Source organism: Rousettus aegyptiacus, unplaced genomic scaffold, assembly GCF_014176215.1.
Source record: "Rousettus aegyptiacus isolate mRouAeg1 unplaced genomic scaffold, mRouAeg1.p scaffold_m13_p_3, whole genome shotgun sequence".
Lineage (NCBI taxonomy): Eukaryota > Metazoa > Chordata > Mammalia > Chiroptera > Pteropodidae > Rousettus > Rousettus aegyptiacus.
In genome coordinates, this window is record NW_023416306.1 from 97,013,636 (window position 1) to 97,035,375 (window position 21,740).

Consider the following 21,740-nt stretch of genomic DNA (forward strand, 5'->3'; position numbering starts at 1 on the left):
TGTCATCCCAATAAATTAAAAAAGTGATAAATAAAAATTATGTTTCTGAGCAACATTTAATGATACTGAAAAACATTCATTATGTAATGTTAGATTTAAAAAACATGATTTATTATTTCCACATATTTTTAAAAAGTAGTTATTCAATGTAATTTTGTTTTCTGCTTATCACTTAGCATAATATGCAAATATGTATAGTATATACACATGCAAAAAAATATTTAGTAGTCCCCTGTTATCCAAGACTTTGCTTTTCTTCAGTTTCAGTTACCCATGGTCGACCTTGGTCCAAATATATTAAATGGGAATTCCAGAAATAAACAATTCATATATTTTTAATTTCTCACCACTCTAAGTAGTGCGATGAAATTTCATGAGTCCTGCACCATCCTGCCTGGACTGAATCATCCATCCCTTCATCCAGCATATCCATGCTGTATACCTACAAATGCTACCAAGCTGTCCATTAGTCACTTAGTAGCCCTCTCCATTATCAGATGACTGTTGTGGTATCATAGTGCTTGTGTTCAAGTAACCCTTATGCTAACCTAACACTATGTCACAATGCCTACATTCACCTCACTTCATCTCATCACACGGCACTATATCATCTCACATCATCCCAAGAAGAAAGGTGAGTACAATACAATAAGATACTTTGAGATAGAAAGAGACCATATTCATATAACTTTTATTACAGTATATTGTTATAATTGTTCTATTTTATTATTATTGTTAATCTCTTACTGTGCCTAATTTATAAATTAAACTTTATCATAAGTATGTATGTATAGGGAAAAACATAGTATATATAAAGTTTGGTACTATCCACAATTTCAGGCATCCACTGGGGGTCTTGGAAGATATCCACCATGGATAAGGGAGGACTGCTTTGCATGCAGAGAAAAAGGTTGAAGGCAATGTTCCTGGTGATTTATTTTGGAAGATGAGATTTTGGAAGAAATTATTTATTCTTCAGACTTTCTGTATTCTCCAGATATTTTTACAATAAATATATATGTTTTTGTAATTAACAGACAGCTATGATTAAGAACACGGACTTTGATGATAGCCAGATCTAAGTTCCATTTCCGGCTCTACCTCTGTCACCTAATTAAGCTGCGAGACCCAGGCCAGTCACTTCACCTACCCTAGGGCTCAGAAGACTACCTACTGACAAGGTTGCTACAAGAAGCTAATGATGTAGTACACATAAATCACTTAGCACAATTTCTGCCATATCAGCGAATTATAGCTCTTGTTATAGATTTTGATCTGATAAAAATGTTACTTTTAAAATAATTTTTTTAAAAAAACTTTCTTTTGGAAAAGAAAAAAAAACAAAAATAAAACTCATGTCTAATTTCAATTATATTTTCAAAAAGAAAAAAAAAATGAGTTTAAGGTCATTCCCAGAGCGTTACAAATATAAAGAACTATAAGACATGGAGGGTCAGCTATAGGAAGCATGATAACTGAAAGTCAGGAAATGAACTGCCAAGACACTTTCTAAAAAGCAAGAACATTTGCAATTGCAACAAAAAGAATAAAATACTTATGAATAAATTTAACAAAACACATGAAGGACCTATATAATGAAAACTACAAGACTCTATTAAAAGAAATTGAAGAAGATACAAAGAAATGGAAAGATCTTCTGTGTTCTTAGACTGGAAAAATCAACATTCTTAAAATAACTTTATTACCTAAAGCATTATAAAGATGTAATGCAATCCCCATCAAAATCCCTTCAGCATTGTTTAAAGAAATAGAACAAAAAGTCATCAGATTTGTATGGAAGCACAAAAGACCCTGAATTGCCAAAGCCATCCTAAGAAAAAAGAGTGAGGCTGGAGGCATCACTCTGCCCAACCTCAAATTATACTACAAAGGATCAGTAATCAAAACAGCATGGTACTGGCAGCAAAACAGACACATTGACCCAGTGGAACAGAATGGAGAGTCCGGAAGTAAACCCATATTTATATGGGTAAATAATTTTCAACAAAAAAGCCAAAAACATACAGTGGAGAAAGGAAAGCCTCTTCCATAAATGGTGCTGGGAAAATTGGAAGGCCACCTGCAAAAGAATGAAACTAAACTGTTGTCTATCACCACACACTAAAATTAACTCAAAATGGATTAAGGACCTGAATATAAGACTGGAATGAATAAAATGCATAGAAGAAAACATAGGAACTAAACTCAAGGACCTTGGACTTAAAGAAGGTTTTATGAATTTGACCTCAAAGGCAAGGGAAGTAAAAGCAAAAATAAATGAATGGGACTACATCAAACAAAAGCTTCTGCTCAGCAAAAGAAATCATCAACAAGGGAAAGAGACAGCCATTCTAATGGGAAAATATATTTGCAAGCGACGCCTCTTATAAGAGCCTAATATCCAAAATATACAAAGAACTCATACGACTTAATAACAACAAAAAAACATGATCCAATCAAAAAATGGGCAGAGGACCTGAACAGACACTTCTCCCAGAGGACATACAAATGGCCAACAAATGTATAAAAAGATTGTCAACATTGCTAGCTGTTAAGGAAATGCAAATCAAAACCACAATGAGATACCATCTCATACCTGTTAGAATGGCTATAATCAACAGAACAAGTAATAACAAATGTTGGAGAGGATGTTGAGAAATAGGAACCCTCATACACTGCTGGTGGGACTGTAAATTGGTATAGCCACTATGGAAAACAGTATGGAGTTTCCTCAAAAAACTAAGAATTGATCTACCATATGATCCAGTAATCTCTCTACTGGGTATTTACCCCAAAGACTTGAAACCTTATATCCAAAAAGATATTGGCACACCGATGTTCATAGCAGCATTATTCACAGTGGCCAGGACACAGAAGCAACCGGAGTGCCCTATGTTAGATGATTGGCTAAAGAAGCTGTGGTACATATATACAATGGAATATTACTCAGCAATAAGAAGAGATGAAATACTGCCATTTGCGACAACCTGGATGGACCTCGAGATAATCATGCTAAGCAAAATAAGCCAGACTGAAAAAATTGAAAATCACATAATATCACTGATATGTGGGATATAAACCTAAAAGCAACAAATGAACAGGAAAAACAAACGGACTCAGGGACATGGACAATGGACTAGTGATTACCAGAGGGTAAGGGGTAGGGAAGGAAGGAAGTGGTAGACAGGGTAAAGGGGTCAAATAAATGGTAGCTGAAGGAAACTGAACTCTGGGTGGTAATCACACAATAGAATATGTAGACGTCAAATTACAATGTACACCCCAAAATTATATAATTGTATTAACCAGTTATCCCAATAAACTTTAAAAAAATAAATAAAAATAAAAATAAATAAAAAATAAAAAGCAAGAACAAAACCTTAACGTTGCCAGATTAAGAGAAATGAGAAAGCAAGCATTGAATGAATTCATATACTGAACTGCAACTGCTATATAGCAAAGTCTCACAGAACTGTTAATACTGTGATTGAGAGCAGGAAATAATTTGGCCAAACTGTTTGATTTGTGTCAACAGCATAGCAGCCAGCTTTGAAATCCAGATAACCCTCTAGTAGATGAGTACAGACTTACATGACTTCCGCTTCTCCACAGCAAATTGGCAAATTGGCTTCACAATAAGATCAATAATTTGTCAGCTATCCAGGATTTATTTGTACATCATGTTCCTTTGTGGAGTCAGGGAGACTAACTTGTAGCAATCCTTAGATTTTCACTAGTGGAAAGATCTGATTTGAATCTCAGCTCCACCGCTTTACCCAGTTTTATGACTTGGGGCTAAAACTTAATCACTCAAGTTTTGTTTTCTCTTTTACAGCTGCGAATGATAATTCCTACCTTACCAGTAGGCTGTGGAAATGGAAGGAGATGATGTAGGTGAAAACCTAGAACAGAGCATTCAAATGGCAAGATGCATTATGTCCCACCTCCCATGGCAACCCAATCCTCAGGACAGAATCAAACATGCTGTCCCTACATCTGAGCACAGCTACTGCAGTGGACATACAGCCCATGTTCTTCATGGGGCATATATCTGGTGAACAGGGCTTTCTGCCAAGTGGTGGCAGCCTTCAGGGAGAGGATTGACGCAGCCTCTGCCTTCAGGAAGTGGCATTCCTAAGCAACGATTCCATCCATTAGAACAGTTCAGACTGTTAATGGTTTTAAATAGACAATGATCACATTTGCTTTGTTGAATGATTATATTTCTGAAATTTCTAAATATGTCCTTAAACTGTAATACCCCCCGCACGTAACACGTGCACGTGCATGCATGCGCACACACACACACAGAGACACACACACACACAGTCCTTGAATCAGAAGAGTGATGGCTTTACCCTGACTTTTTATCTTGAAAATTTTCAAACATAGAAAATGTCACAAGCAGTACAATGAACACATACTGTTCGCTTAAATTTATCAATTGAATTTCACTACATTTGCTCTCTCCCTTACTGTTCTTTTGTTTTTTTATTTGTTGCTGAACCATTTAAGAGTTATAGAAACTGCCACTTCACCTCAAATACTTCAGCACGTATTTCCTAAGAACAAGGACATTTCTCCTACATATAACCATAGAATAATATCTCACTCAGGTGATTTAATATTAATGCACTAGCATTATTAATATTAAGTCCACATTCAAATATTTTCAATTGTCCCAAAAATATCCTTTATAGTTTATTTTTTATAACCCAGACTTCAAAAAGAAAAAAGTAAAACAATAACACATGGCATTTAATTGTGACATCTCATCTGGTCACTCTGAAATTCAGCCCTTCTCCATTTGGAGATAGACCTTTTGTTTTCCTCTTAATTTTTATTTATATCCATGGGCTTCATAACTAAATGCAGGCACCACCAATTTCTTATCTTCATTTTTGATCCTTGTGCTTAAAAAAAAAGTGGCTGGTACTGAATATAATCCCACTATTTTTCAGTTCTTATCTTTAAACCATATTTAAATAGAATTTAAAACTGTAAACAGCATCTACACAATGACAGGTCTGGGCAGGGAAGGAACAGGGCATTCAGTTTGGGGCACGTTCAAGGAAAAGTAATGACAGAATATCAAGGTGACAAGACGAAAAGGTCGTGACTGGAGGTGGGAACCCAAATCTCTCCCTAGGTAAGGTAAAGAAAGTCACCTACGGAGAGGTGAGCAGGGAAGCCACAGAATGGGTGATTTCCCCAGCAGGGAGACTATTCTGTGAGGAAAGCCAGTCTGAACCTTGGAAGACTTCCAAGCCAGAGGGGAAGCAGCAGGGTATGCTGGAGACCCAGAAGATCCGGAGAAGTGGGGTGTCCTAGGAGGCAAGGAAGGATAGAGGTGCACAGGTAATGAAGAACAAACAATGAATCCTACTCCTGAGCTCTTAATGGATTTTAGTTCCAGATGCAAGTTAATTCTCAGGACCAGGCCAGGAGAGGGGCCCTGGCTCCCTGAGTTTGCCAGCTGGAGTCAGATCAGATAACCTTCTTGAGGAGCAGTGTGGAGGCCATACTTAGAGGTGCAAAGCCCTAGACCTTGGATCTCCTGAGGCAAAACTCCTTAAGGTAAAACCTGAGACAGAATCCAAGAATAATCATCAAGAAGAGAAGTCGCTGAGGAGACCGTGAAGGGAAAAGTTGGGAGACAAAAGCCAATTCAGTTGGATGGCCAGGGAACAAATGGAAAGAATTTGTGTCCTTGACAACATTGAGCTACTAAATTAACCGACTCCAAAACTGTTCCACCTTTAGAGGTCTTGTTACATGAAATAATAAATTTCTGTGCTTGAAAACCAAGAGGCAACCTAAACTGATAAATTAAGAAACTCTCTTAAAAAGTAAATTTACCAAGAAATCTGAAGAACCAAGAGAATGAAGTAAAAATATCAAATAAGTAAATATAACATAGTCGCAATGACTGCAGCAAATTCGCCAAGCTTGTTAAATAGATCTTATGCAGATAATTATATTTAGAAGTTTATGGAGAATAAGCTTATCAGCCTCAGTGATTAAAAAGGTTCTGCTATATAGGCCCCCAATGTCTTAAGAGAAGACATATAAATATGTACATGCAGATACGCATATTATATATATGTATATATAATACATATATACATACACATATAATACATATATACATACATGTATACATGCACATATACACAATACAATACATATATACACAATACACACATATATAATGTGTCCCATGCAGGAAACGCTACTGAACACATAAACATTCCTTATGACCCAGGTGGTGAGAGCAAGGGAAAGCAGGGAACAGACTCCTAAAGGTAGAAAAGAGTTTGAGGTGATTTTACCACCTAATGAGGGAATTTTTGCCAGTAACTAGAATAGAGCTTTCACAATACACCAGCTTGACAAGGTTTCAGAGCAGTGTGAGTAACAGAGGAGGGGAAGTGTCGTGACCTGTTCCTGTTGTCGTATTTCTCTGCGTAAACTCTGCTCAGCAGACCCTGAATCATCAGGGGGAGATTATTAAACCCTTTTTGTGTCTAAGGAATTAGCCCCACAGCACTTCAGTTTACTGGTACAAACTTTAGAGTTGTTTACAGGACCGTGAACAGATTTAACGGGCTCTGGTTTGTAAACTTAACCCTAAAACTTTTAAACTCATTTCCTTCGAATTATTATGAAAATAGTCTGTGCTGGAGTTATGAAGAAGAAAAAGAGAAGCACATTTTCATCCTTTCACCCTCAAATTAATGGTATAACTGTTGAGATGATAGTTTCATTTAGACACTGTAGTATTGACTACTTCTTTCCTAGTCCTCGGATCCTTTAATCCTCAGGGGTGGTGCTGGTGGGGGTTTGAACAGCTGCACATTTCCAACATAGTATTCCCTAAATGGTGTCAAATGACCAGGAATGAAGTTTTGGTGACTGGATGATTTATTCACTTAGTCATCGTTGTTCCATCAGGGGAAACAATAAGAGGCTTTTGTTTGTGTTTCTGTGTGTAAGGAGTGAGGGATGAAGAGAAGAAAATAGCTATATAATGAAACCTTGGTCCTCTTTTTTCCTCTCTCAAAAGAGGTCTTTATCTTCAAATTATTATAAATATATCACAAAAATAAAATATATATTGCATTGTGGCTCTTTCTACATTGTTTTTTCATATGGAAAAAAATCACTCTTTCATATGATTCTGGAAAAGTTCTTTTTTCCTTCTCCATAAAAAAAGTAATGCATGAATATGTTCTGATCATAAAAGAGTCAAACACTGCAGAAGTGTACAGAATGAAAAACAAAAGTCTCCCTTCACTGCCCTTGCCCAACCCCACTCTCCCACAACTCAGCCCCTAAAAAAGTTTTGGGTTTTTTGGTTTTTGGGTTTTTTTTTTTTTTTTTTTTTGGTTTTAAACCTCTGTTACTCTGGTTCAGGGCAGTTTCATAACAACAGATGGCATTTTGCAAGCAACAGGAAAATTCCAAAATACAGATAATCAGGAATCACTGAAAATGAACCTCTGTGGAGTGCAATCCCAGAAAATGCCAGGAAAAATTGTGACAGAGTGACTGAATACAGATCAGGGTAGCTGCCCTGCAAAAAGGGCACGTGGAGCCAGAAATATCTGGATTTGCATCTAGCCTACCCCTAGCTGGTTGGATGTCCTCGGCAATCTTTGTTTCCCCTGCTGTAATGGAGGCATGATAATAGGAGCATGAAATGAGACCATGTATGTGAAACACTTCATGAGTGCCTCATTTAGGCTAGGTCTCTGGCAACTATTAGTTTTCCTCCCACTTGCAGAGGAATTTCGTTGCATCTAAAGCACGCATTGATTTGTTTCTGGTGAAATTCTAGTTAAGTCTGAGTGTTTACAAGGAAATTTATAATCCTGTTATGTACACTGTTTATCAACGGTGAAAAAAAAAGCACGCTTTGTTTTCCTTCCAAGCTGCTCAGAGCACGTCAGTGTTTTACAGGTTAATTAAAGGCTGACGTAGAAATAGACCTGTATTAAATTTGGGTTCAGGAAATGTATGTGGATTCAGGCAAGAGTGTTCAGGATTAAGAAATCTCAATAATTGTGGATGTGTTTTTTGCCAGAATCCTGTATCATTAAATGACTGGTGCAAAGAACAAGTTAAGTAGTTGGGGAACAGTGATGCAAGAACATTGAAATATTTTTAAATTATCCTTGTAATGTTAACATGACTATTTGAGAGTTCAGAAGTTTTGGTTTTCGTCACCAAGAAAACAACTCTGCAATTATAAAACAGGCAAGCTCATAATAAAGTTAAAGTCTTGAGGGAGTTAAAAGATTAAGGCTTCTAGAGGGCTCCAAGAGGTTTTTTCCACAGTCTATGAGGCCTAGAGTGCCCCCTACTGGTCACCTTTCAGAAAGCCAGGCAGCTAATGGTTTTAAAGAGGACTGATTTTTGAAACACCGTAAATGTGACCCATTATCTCTGTACCTGCCCTGTTGAGTGACCCTTTTCTCAAGGCTTATTGACTGAAAGAGAGAGTAGTGACTTTTCTGGTAACAACTTGATCCTTTAATCAGAAACGTGTCTGAGATGCCGTTTTAAATGTGATCAGTTATGTTTGCTGGACCCTGAGTTTTAAAGTAATCAGCACTTCGGAAGAATAGTTAAATGGAATAAAGTGGCTCAAAAATATTAACTGAATTTTAAAAATGTTTTTGTTGTAGGCTACACAAGTCTCTCCATGCTATTTTTTTAACTTCCTGTAACTCTATAATTATTTCAAAATAAAAAGTTGAAAGAAAAATCCAATGACTTTAATTTGCAGCCTAAAATCATTAAAACATTTCTTCGAGCTGGTTGAACCATACATGAAAAAAACATGCGAAGGACAAGGATAGAAAAATGTGCGTAATTTGAAATTTGTATTTTCTACTTTTTTCTTTCCCTGCTTCTCCTTTTTGCTGGTAGCCAGTAGCCCTTCCAGATAGTCTTTGAGGGACCTGCAAGGATAGAATAGGTATGCCACACTGTCAGCAATCAGAGCTAATGCAACTTCTAATGTGAACTCACTGCTTGTCATACATGTGTTTAAAAGCGGAATCCTTATCTTCTTATGTAATGTTACCCAGAATTCATCCAGGTTTTATTCAACCATGCATTCATTTACTCCACAGTCATTGAGCACCCATTACATGCTATTTGATATCTATATGTCATGAATATATGTCACTTCTACCAGATATGGGTCCAAAATATAATTATATCCCTTTTAACATTAAAACTAAAATCAACTCACTCTCTCTCTCTCTCTCTCTCAAATCTCCTGGTTTCAAATCCCTTGCTCTTCCTGTTGCATTGTGTTGTTTCTCTTTTTTCTTTATGAAGATTTATTTCTCCTATGTCCCATTCCCTCTGAGCACAAATTTATGTAGTTATACCTTGAAATGCAATCTCATAACCTAATTTATTATTGGATGTTTATGGCCAACAATAGTTTGGTAAATTGCTTCTATCAAGATATATCTGTCAAAGTCCCAAGAGGAAACAGATGGTACACTTAAATTAGGATATTTCAAGGTGGGCTTAATAAAGGTACTATTTACACAAGTGTGTGCAGTGTGTAGGGAGACAACAAGATAGCTATTCCCACCCTTAAGACTAGAAAGATGAAGAGAGGGAGCATGCTCTCCAGAGAGACATGGAGTGTGCCAGAAGAGGACCTGTGACCTTTGGTCAAGGGACCCAGACAGTCCAAGGTGACCTTTCGGGGGTAAAGTTGGGCAATTATAACACCTCTTTGACTGTACTTTCTTCCTCTGATCTCCGCTGGGGATCTTCATTGGTTGAAACCAAATGGAAGTCAGAGGCATTGAACCAGTCTATACGGATTAGTCACTCTACCCAGCAGGGTTAAGAGGGGTGGAGAGTGGATCTGCAAGGCAAATGAAATATCCTTTCAACAAGGTTATATACAATTTAATAAAGAAATCCTGGAACCATCTAACGATGGCTCATTATGATATTGTGAATTATAATAAGAAATATATATTTGGTCTCAGTCCCTGTTTCTAGCACAGAGCTCCTAAAATCCTTGGAATTCCCGAGTGAAGACAGTGATAAAGGTGTCATTTGTTATATTAATGAGGTGACTTTTAGACCCACCTCAGGATAAGGGCTGGTTGCCAAGAAAACCCAACCAAGTGATTAGAGGGTTGGAACTTTCAGTCCCATCTCCCTGACCTCCAGGGAGGGGAGAAGGGCTGGAGGTTGAATCAATGGGCAATGATTTAATCAATCACGTCTATGTAATGAAGCCTCCATAAAAACCCCAAAAGATGGGGTTCAGAGAGCTCATAGGTTGGTGAACAAGAATGCTTCCACATGCATTGTGCCAGGCCCTAAATTCCATGGGGACAGAAGCTCTTTTGGTCAGCTCTTTTTTTAACATCCTTTGTAACAAACTGGTAATCTAGTGAGTAAACGAATTTCCTGAGTCCTATGAGCCATTCTAGCAAATTAATTGAACCCAGGAACTGCGTCTTGGGACCCTCTTCTGACCAGTTGGTCATAAGAACAGGTAACAGCCTGGACTTGCGATTGTCATCTGCATGCAGGCTGTCTTGCAGGACTGAGCCCTTAACCTGTAGGATCTGATGCTAAATCCAGGTAGATAGTGTCAGAATTCTGTTGAACTGTCGGATGCCCAGCTGGAGTCAGAGAATTGCTTGGTGTGGAGAAAAAAACCTGCACATCACATCATAATTGGTGACAGAATTATATTCATCTAAGGATGGTATCAACGTAAGAAATGTCCAAACCTGTAGAGAATTTTTATGAGTTTATTTGAGCCCAACTGATGACAATTCCCAGGAAGTAAAATCTCATTGGATGGAGAAAATGCTCTAGAGAAGGCAGTTCTGCAGTTTATTATACACATTAGAATAAAAGGAAGAGATGTAAGGAGTGTCGCATGAAACTCATCGGCGGCAGATTAAGGGAATACGAGAAAGCAAAGAGGGGAAATCTCTGGAAGTGGTTAAAAAGTGAAATGGAGAGACACATACTTCTTTTACATTGGTGAGTACAGATAGTTAATAATTAACATTTACAGCAGGTAGGGATGATATGTGCAGAACAGATAACAAAGAGGTGTTCTGTGGTCTCCTGCTCTGGTGCCCGTGGTTGTGCCTTGAGGGGTATGGAAAAGAAGATTGCTCTGACATTTCAAAGGTATGTTATCTTAGATGCAAAGAGACAATAGACAGGCTCACTTAAGGTAAAGATTGACCTTTGTCAAGAAAGCTTTAGGCCTAGGACATGATTCCCCATGACTCACTTTTAGTTAGGAATTTTTACATTCAGACCATCCTATGTGCTAGTTTTCAGTCTCTGAGTTTGTAAGGCCCGCCATGCAGGCCTCTCCTGAGCTTGTCGGGTTTAGTGTGTGGCCCCTTTTTTGTCCACAATGGGATCATGAGTTCTGTGGAAAAACAAAGGGAAAGAGGTCTTTGGGTGGGAGCTTTCCCAAAGACCCTCAACTCATACTACACAGCCTATCCTGGAATTAATCTTACTGTGACCTGCTGCTCTATGTATCTTTGACACAATTCGCATGTAGGGATTTTTATGTGAAAGTGTCATAGTTTCCTATGTTCACACAGGAAATACTTTGAGGGAAGCCCCTCAAAGTATTGCAGGAATAAAGAGAGAGAGCCTTGCTTAGCCTTAAAGTCATAACGGGAGTCCAGAAGCACGCGTTGGTTCCAAGGGGAGAGTTGAGGTGAAATGGAAAGAATTACTGAACTTCTGATAAATGTTTTTCAAAGGAACTAGTAGCTCCCAGAAGGGATTTTTTCAAAGTGAAAAAGAAAACATTAAAAAAAAAATTAGGAGATTAAAGTTAGTTTTTTCTCAGCTAATTTCTTAATAGGTGTATGTCTGAGTTTTGATTTAGTTAAAGTAAGTCAATTGACTCTTAAAAATCAGGTTATCCTTTCTGTCAGTGGACACCACAGAGTAATTGTTAAAATCTTCCCTCCTGCGGTCGTCTAACCTAAGTCAGAGTCTCCCAAAGGGCCCCAAAGCTCTTCATCTGCGGTGTGAGCTTTAAAACAACCCACGAGAGTCTGAGGAGCCATTTTGAGCGATGGGGGACGCTCACAGACTGTGCAAGCGTTGATGAAAGATCTAAATACCAAGCGCTCCAGAGGCTTTGGGTTTGTCGTGCATCCTGCTGTGGGACAGGTGGATGCAGCCATAAATACGAGGCCACACAAGGTCGATGGAAGAGTTGTGGGACCAAAGAGGGCTGTCTCAAGGGAATATTTTCAAACACCTGGTACCCGCTTAACTGTGAAAAGTTGTATTGGTGATGTTAAAGAAGACACTGAATAACATCACAAGAGAGAGTATTTTGAACAGTATGGGAAATCTAAAGTAGTCGCAATCCTGACTGACCGAGGTAGCAACAGGAAGACACTTTGCTTTTTAACCTTTGATGATCATGACTCTGTAGACAAGATTGTCATTCAGAAATACCATACTGTGAATGGCCACAGATGTGAAGTAAGGGAAGCCCTATCTAAGCAAGAGGCGGCTAGTGCTTCATCCAACCAAAGCAGTCAAAGTGGTTCTGAAATCTTCGGTGGTGGTTGTGGAGGTGGTTTTGGTGGGAGTGACGCCTTGGTCATGCAGGAAAGTTCAGAAGCTCCGTGGCAGCGGTGGTGGTGAAAGATACAGTGGCAGTGGGGATGGCTATAACGGATTTGGTGAGGCTGGAAGCAGTTTTGGAGGTGGCGGAAGCTACAATGATTTTGGCAACTACAACGATCAGTCTTCAAATTTTAGACCTATGAAAGGAGGAAACTTTGGATGCAGAAGTTTTGGCCTCTGTGGTGATGGAAGCCAGTACTTTGCCAAACCATGAAACCAAGGTGGCTATGGCATTTCCATCAGCAGCAGCAGTAGCTATGGCAGTGGCAGAAGGTTTTAATGATTGCTAGGAAACAAAGCCTAGCAGGAGGGGAGAGCCAGAGAAGTGATAGAAAGCTACAGGTTACAACAGATTTGCGAACTCAGCCAAGCACAATGGTGGCAGGGCCTCGCTGCTACAAAGAAGACATGTTTTAGACAATACTCGTGTGTATGGGCAAACAATTCAAGGACTGTATTTTTTACTAATTGTGTAATGGGTTCTTCTGTTCTGTGGAGCATGTAAAGCATTCCAACAAAGGGTTTTAATGTAGATTTTTTTCACCCAACATCAATTCAATACATTCTGTATCAGTAATAAATTATTCTAAACTGTAGTAGCTTAAAACAACAATAATCACAAATTCTCTCTCCTGGTTTCTGTGGGTCAGAGATTTGGAAAGGGATTGGCCAGGAAGTTCCTGATTGGAGTCTTTCATGAAGTTGAAATCAGATCTTGGCTGGGGCTGCAGTTATCCACACAAGGATTACTGAGGCTATCTTAGAGACTGGTTATTACATATACTTAGGATATCGTCTAATCTTAAAGTGTCCTACAGGGTCATTCACCCTCAGGAACAAGGATCTGCTCTGTCCTAGTACATCTCTAAGTTTGCTGTTTCAGAAGTAAGATGTAGTTCTTGATTTATTTATTCTTAAGGCCCAGTAATTAGAGATGTGGGCTCTACCCCAGTTGTCCCATTTATTGCTATTTTCTTGGGGAGGCAATGGTTAGTAACACTTAAAAATAAAACATTTGTTGTTTAGCATTATTGACAAATACAAAATTATCTCTAAGTCATGTATATAAAACAGTATACATTAAACTAAATATGTATATTTAGAGCAATATAATACTTAAAGTTTAATATATTTGATGATTTAAGTATAGTATACTCAATATTTAAAAACAAATTTTAGTTAATAAAATATAATATACCTAATATTTCTCATCTGCTCTCTCTTCCTAAGACAATTACAGTACTTTATTTTTTCTTATAGCAGTTCCCACTCCAATTCTTAGCATAAAGTAGATGGTCATTAAATATTTGTTGAATTGATTGAATAATACCAGAAATAAATAATCCCCAGCCTTCTCTTTGTAGTTTCTTCTGAATTTCTGCAGAGCAGTAGACAGTATTATGTTCTAGGCACTATGTTAATAGCTTTACATGTATTATCTTATTTAATCTTCATAGCAATCTTATGAGGGTGGTACTTTATTTCACCTATATTATTGATGAGAAAACTGAGGCTTAGAGAAGTTGGTCTCCACTATTTATGTCCTCTCCAAATTCTTCATATTCCACTATTCAGTTCATTATGTCTAGTTATGAGTATTCTGACTCTGAGGATTCTATCTGAAAGCCTGTTGAGCATATATTTAGCAACAATATTAACGAAATTGCTTTTTCTTCAGGATATAGAGAAATGTGCTACAGAGGACCTAAACAGAAAGTACAGTACTCCTTGCTTCTAAGATATAATTTTATTGTTCTCATTTTAAAGTTTTAAAATCAAGATGTAGCTTATCACTGATATAAACATTTAATACACTGCCTTTTTTTATTTTCCCCAAATGCTGTTGGTGCATCTTAGAAATGCAGAAATACATTATGTCAAGGATATGGCCCATGTCTCTTACTTCCCCATTGTCCGTTAAAGAATGTGATGACTATGGCAATACTTATGCTTTATAAAGCTGGGCCAACATCCTGTTGTCTTCCAGGAACTTTCTGGCTTTCTGCCATACATATACATTTATAAAATGCATATGCAGAGTTAAGCATTTTTAATTTCGAGATCTTAAAGACTCTGATTTCTGTAGTAAACGGGTGTATAATATACAATCTCTTACATGTCAAACAAATGATCATTGATTTTCCTGGAAAAGACCATTTTCTCTTCATGTAATGACTTAAGCATATTTACTTAGGGCTATTATCATTATCTTCATCATTACTATCACCATCATCATCATGATGTACATGTAGTAAGGGGAAAACTTCAACACTCTATTGTTCCTTCCAGAGTTATAACTGTTTAAAGTTTAAGAGCACATCTTAAAATTAATTATAAAAATGAGGCCCTTGGGAATAACTTGGATGCCCTGGAGCCAATACAGGAAGAACTAAACTGCTCTATAAGAAATGAATGAGAATTTGGGGGATTGAACACAAGTAAGTTAGGGAAGGATGGGCACTAAAGCAAGATGAGTGGGCACTTGGGCTGAGATCTGGCCCACTTTCTGATGTCGAGCTGTAAATTGCAAAAAATCCTAAAGGAAAAATGCCTTTTTTCTAAACGTGCACAAAAGTGTCGTATAGGCCAGCAGTGACCACCAAGAGAGAGAGACCCAGCACAATACCAAGAGACCACAACCTAGATGTAAGAGATACAGAGTGATTTCTCCACAGGAGGGACCCAACCAGGGATTTTTGAGTTCACAAATGTTAAAATTCAATTTAGGTCATTCTGTCTTAGAACATCATCTCCGCCATGGCTCTCGTCCTTTTATAATATTATCCATATATAGTATGAGGGAGTGGGCTTCAGGAAGAAGAGATTGAGCAATCTCTGGTGAGAGGATGAGGTGGGGAAAAGAGAGAAAAACACTGAGTAGAGGGGCTATAATGTTACTGGAAGCAAGACCTCAACCAGGGGACATCAAGAAGAGACTAAACCCTAGAGTATCCTCAGAGACACTGGGATGAGTATTTGAACCAAACGTTATTTGAATTTCAAAGGGTTTGGGGACATCCACACAGCTGACGTTTTGATTATGCACATATAAATGTCACTTAAATCACTTGATTTTTCTACAAATGGTGCTGGAATTACTAGACATCCACAAGTGAAAAAATTAATCCAGACACAGATCTTATACCCTTCGCAAAATCTAACTCAAAATGGACCTTCTACCTAAATGTAAAATGCAAAACTGTAAAACTTTTAGAGAGGAACATAAGAGAAAATCCAAATGACATTGGATTTGCTGATGACTTTTTAGATACAACCGACCAAGGCACGACTCATGAAAAAAAAAGAATAAATTGAACGTCATTAAAATTAAATTTTCTGCTCTGTGAAAGACACTGCCAAGAATGTGAAAAGGTAAGTCACAAACTGAGGGGACATATCTGATAAAGGACCGTTAGCCAAAATACACAAAGAACTCTTAAAAGTCAAAAATAAGAAAATAAGCATTCCAATCAAAAAATAGGCCAAAGACCTAAACAAATACCTCACCAAAGAAGACGTACAGATGGCAAATAAGTATATGAAGATGCTCCACATCATATGTCATCAGGGAAATAGAAATTAAAACTATTAGAAGGGCCAAAATCCAGAACACTGACAATGACACGTGATAGTGAGGATGTGGGTCGACATTCGTTGCTGGTGGGAATGCAAATGGTACAGCCACCGTGTAAGACATTTTGGCGATTTCTTACAAAACTAAAATGCTCTGATCATGCTATTAGTAATCATACTCCTTGATTTTTACCCAAAAGAGTTGAAAAACTCATGTCCACACAAAAAACTACACACAGATAGATATGTAGAGCAGCTTTATTCATAATTGCCAAAACCTGGAAGCAACCAAGATGTCCTTTAATAGGTAAATGGATAAATAAACTGTGATACATCCACAGTGGAATATTACTCAGTGCTGAAAAAAAAAGATCTATTAAGCCATGAAAAGGCATGGAGGAACCTTAAATGTATATTAGTGAATGAAAAAAGCCAATCTGAAAGGGCTACAAAATATGTATTTCTAACTACATGACATTCTGAAAAAAGACAAAACTATGGAGACAGTAAAAAGCTCAGTGGTTGACAGGGGGTGGGGTGACAGAGGAGATGAACAAATGGAGCACAGAGGATTTTTAGGGCAGAGACTACTCTGTACACTATAATGGTAGGTACATGTTGTACATTTGTCTGAAACCATCAAGAGTGAATGCTGGTGTTAACTATGGACTCTAGGTGATAATGATGAGTCAATGTAGGTTCATCGATTGTACCATATGTACCACTCTGGAGAAGCATGTTGGTAATAAGGAAGGCTATTCGTGTGCAGGCGCATGGGGTACATGGGAAATTCCTGTACTTTTCACTTTGTTTTGCTGTGAACCTAATATTGCTCTTAAAAAAATAACATTTGAGGAAGTGTGGTCTAAGAAGTTAACTTGCTCAGGGAAAAATAGCACATCTGTAATTGAAATATGACTCCTGAGACTTCTGCTTTCTGCCATGACAGAGAAATAGGAACCGTACTTGCTGCCTTCCTTAAAAAAACTAAATAACTGGACAAAATATTTGAAACAGCAGTTTCAGACATTGAACAACAGGGAGCATAGGACAATGATCTTTGAAGGGAAACAAAAGCGATGAGCTCCATGGTTACCCCAGCTTACTGCCTAGAGAGAATTTCCAGGCAGTAGCACAGAAAGCAGGAAACTAAGCAGAGTCCTGGGGTTTCCCTGAGTTAAGGAGACAGAGTTGAGAATTCAATAAAACTCAGTAGCTAGAATTTGCAGAGGAGAGTACCGCAAAGGTTAATGCAGAGAGAAAGAAAGAGAGAGATCAAAGATCTGAAGAGGGTTGCCAGCTGAGTACTGATACGCATATGTATATGAGGAACTACCAAGCCTAGGGGAATGAACCACCAAAAAATGACTGCTGAATCTCACACAGGACTGATAATCGTTTACATTCTCATCTCAAAAACCAGAGCGAAGAAACTTCAAAATCAGGGCATCAGGTAGAGTACTCAGAGGGCTATTGCCTCAGTAATAATGGAATCAACTTTATTTTAAATTAAAAGCTGCTCTAGTCCTACCTAACAAAGCTTAAAAACAAGCCTCAAATGAATCAAATTAATTACTTAACTATATACCCCCTAAAAATTTTTAAAGACAACAAAAAAAATCCAGCACCCAATAAGATAAAATTCACAATGTTTGATATCGAACCAAGGGACCATATTTCTTGTTTGATATGCAAACAAGAAAACATAACCAATATTGAAAAGAAAAATCAATCAGTAGAATGAAACCTAGAAAAGAAACAGATAATATAATTAATACACAAAGACATTAAAACAGCTATTATAAATGTAGAAGCTACTTGACTTACGATGGGGTTACATCCTGATAAACTCATCATAAGTAGAAAATATTGTAAGTCAAAAATGCATTTAATACACTTAACCTACAGAACCTCACAGTTTACCCTCACCTACTTTAAACATGTTTAAAACACTTAAATTAGCCTACAGTTGGCCAAAATCATCTAACACAATGAATACACTGTAGAATATTGGTTGTTAACTCTTGTGATCGTGTGGCTGACTAGGAGATGAGGCTCCCTGCCACTGCCCAGCATCATGAGAGAGTATTATTATACCACCTTTCACTAGCCTAGGAAAAGATTAAAATTCAAAATTCAAACTATGGTTTCTAGTGAATGTGTATCACTTTCACACCATTATGTACCTGGAAAAATCATAAGTCAGGAACCATCTGTACTCTATATTTCCAAAACGGTAGAGGAAAGATGAGTATGAAAAGTAGAGACATGAAAGATATAAATACTGATGGAAAAATACAATGTTTGAAATGAAAAATACACTGGATGGGATTGCTGCCGATTATGCGCTGAAGAAGAAAAGACTGCTGAGTTTAAAGATATAGCAAAAGAAACTATCAAAAATGAAACACACAGAAGAAAAAAGACTGAAAAAAATTGAAGAGCATCAGTGAGTGATGGAACACCTTTCAGGAAGCCTAAGATATACATTAAATTTGAGCTCCGAAAAGGAAGAGGGAAACAGAAAAAATATTTGACTAAGTGGCTGAAATTTTTTATAGGTTATGCAATAAGCTCAACGAACATCAAGCAGAAGAAATGTGAAGAAAACTACACCAAAACATTATAATCAATATGTTAGAACCAATAATTTTTTTAAATCTTAAAGCATTCAGAAATAAAAACATACATTTTATATAGAGAAACAAATATAAGAATGACAGTATAATACAATTGAGAAGTCAATGGAGCAATATCTTTAAATGAATAAAAGGAAAACTGTCAACCTAAAATTCTATAATCAGCAAAAATACCATTTAGTAACAGAGTTTCAACACATATGAAGCAAAAACTGATAGAACTGCTATGAGAAATTAACAAATACATGGTTATAGTAAGAGGTTTCCAAAGGCCATGCTACCCTGAATGTGCCCGATCCCATCTGATCTCGGAAGCTAAGCAGGGTCAGGCCTGGTTAGTACTTAGATAGGAGACCATCTAGGAAGACCAGGTACTATAGGTGTAAAAAAAAAAAAAAAAAAAAAAAAAAAAGAGCCGAAAAAGAGGTTTCAACTTCTCTCTCAAAAACTGATAAAACAAGTAGATGAAAAATCAGGAAGCCTTGGGAAGACTTAAATAACTCCATCACCAATGTGACCTAAGCGACGCTTATATTAACAATCTACCCAATCGAAGCAGTATGTACAGTCTCTCTTAAGGACACCCAGAATATTTATCAAAATAGACCATATTCTGGGCCATAAAACAAGTCTCAATATCTTTTAAAAGATTCAATAATATGAAGTATGTTCTATGACCACAATAAAATTAAATCAGTGGTAATCAACAACAGTAAGATATTTCAAAAATGCCCAAATATTTGGAAACCAAGTAATATACTTCTAAATAACTCATGGGTCAAATATAAAAATCAGAAATCACAACACGTGATCCTTAATCTACAGTTCAATTCAGAGAAATAAATTTATCCTCAAATGTTACTTTATCACACTTCTTCAAATCCATTCTATTTTTTCTATTTAGTCATCATGCAGAAGCAATCTTGTCATGATATCTTTAAGGTTTAACATGTGTATTTTATTTCTGGAGATCTATTTTCCTGTCCCTACTGAGAAGTACCATTTTATAGTGAGTCATCCTTGTAAATTGAATTGCAGGAGACTGAAACCCAACTCAGACTAGTTTATGTATAAAGGCTTTATTGAAAGCATCCTGGAATAGCTCACAGAATTGAGGAAAGCCATATATATTAGTTTCCTATTGCTACTGTACCAAATTATCATAAACTCATTAGCTCAAAACAACACATATCTATTATCTTACAGTTTTGGAGGTCAGAAGTGAAAAAGAGTCTCATGTGGCTAAAATCAAGGTGTTGGCAGGGCTGTATTCCTTCTAGAAGCTCTAGGAGAGAATCTGTTTCCTCAACTTTTCTAGCTTTTAGAGGCTGCCTGCATTCCTTGACTTGTGGCCTACTTCGTCTGTCTTCAAATCCAGTGATGCTGGGCTGAGTCTTTCACACACTGTTATCTCTCCAGCCTACCTAGTATAATCTACAATAGTCTCCCCATTTCGAGGTCAACTGATAATCAAACTTAATTCTACTGGTAAACTTAATTCCCCTTTTTTGCGATGTAAGGTAATATACTCACAGGTTCCAGGGAATAAGTCATGTATCTCTTTTGGGGCCATTATTCTGCCTACCCTACCACGTAGACTACTTGAAATTAGAAACGTGCCATTCAGTGTCTTTTGTAATGAGGATAGGCAGGTGTATAGTCTGTTTCAGAAGGCAGCTTTGGGCAACTTTGCTGAAAAATTAACTTTGTATCCTCAGGATGTCTTTAGAACTGCAGAAAGAAGTACGTGTATGAGCACTTCCAGATCCTTTTTAGGAACATTCAAATGGTGGGCCCATTTATCTTAGAATTGTCTTGTTAACAGCAAACTTAATTTTGACAAAGAATGCTCTTATGCTATTTCCTGTCCCTTTAAAATTTATGGAACAATGAAATAAGCCAATTGATACAAAAGCAATTATCAAATAAATGTGCTAATAGAAGACATTTTTTTACTTGTTTTAATTTGGGCCTTTTTGAGGTACCCAGCCAGTGCCATAGTTCTCTATTCTACTCTGGAAAAACTTTAGTATAGTCTCACAACGTCTATGGTTCAATGAAATCTTTCCATCCTTGTTGTCTTTCTTCTGGGGAACTGAGTCAGACAGCTGAGATTAGAGACAATTTATCTTTCCAAGTAAAGGTCTCGTCTCCCAATTGCTACTTCACCCTTCCCTTGTTTCTATACAACAGGATTTAGGAGGAGGTCTCCCACTCCTACTTACTATTCACAGGGTGATTTTAGAAATTCTAAATTTTCTTCTTCCCAAAGTTACTTGGTGCTTAGCTTTCCAATCTCAGGACCAGTTAGTTCCCTTTATTCAGTGAGGGCTCAGGCACTTGGCTTGCAGTCTTCTACTCAAACTTAAGTTCTGTCGTTATCTTTGATCTCCTTTTCTCCAGTGACCTTTGCCTCCATTCAGTTTTACACATTCCCGTCCATGGTTACACCCTAGATCTTGTTGTCACTGAGAGCTGCTCTCTCACTGGAATAGTAGATTCCAACTTCCCACTTTCTGGCCATAGCATTCTATTCTTTCAGTTCCCTCACTTAGTTACTCTCCTAGTCCCTGTTTTAGTCTAACTGCTATAATTGTAATGGCTGAAAAATGACTGCTAGAAATTTATTACTTGCAGGAAAATTACTGCTCGGCTGTGCCCATTGGAACATGGCTATGTGCATGGGAACATAGGCTGTTACCCATAGGAACATAACATTCTAAACAAGCTTTCTGTTTCTGTAACCCCGCTTACGCACCTGACCTGTGAGTTGACAGGTAATGAATAGAAGAAGGATAGACCTTTGTGTTTAGACAGAATGAAGAATGGGATTTTGGGCTTAAAAACCCT

At 37.4% G+C, this 21,740-nt stretch overlaps 2 pseudogenes; both read left to right on the forward strand.

Moving 5' to 3' along the window:
• The first annotated feature begins 564 nt into the window (after positions 1–564).
• LOC107514428 lies at positions 565–12,958 on the forward strand (annotated as a pseudogene).
• Positions 12,959–19,154: 6,196 nt separating this feature from the next.
• LOC118600983 lies at positions 19,155–19,273 on the forward strand (annotated as a pseudogene).
• The last annotated feature ends 2,467 nt before the right edge of the window (positions 19,274–21,740 follow it).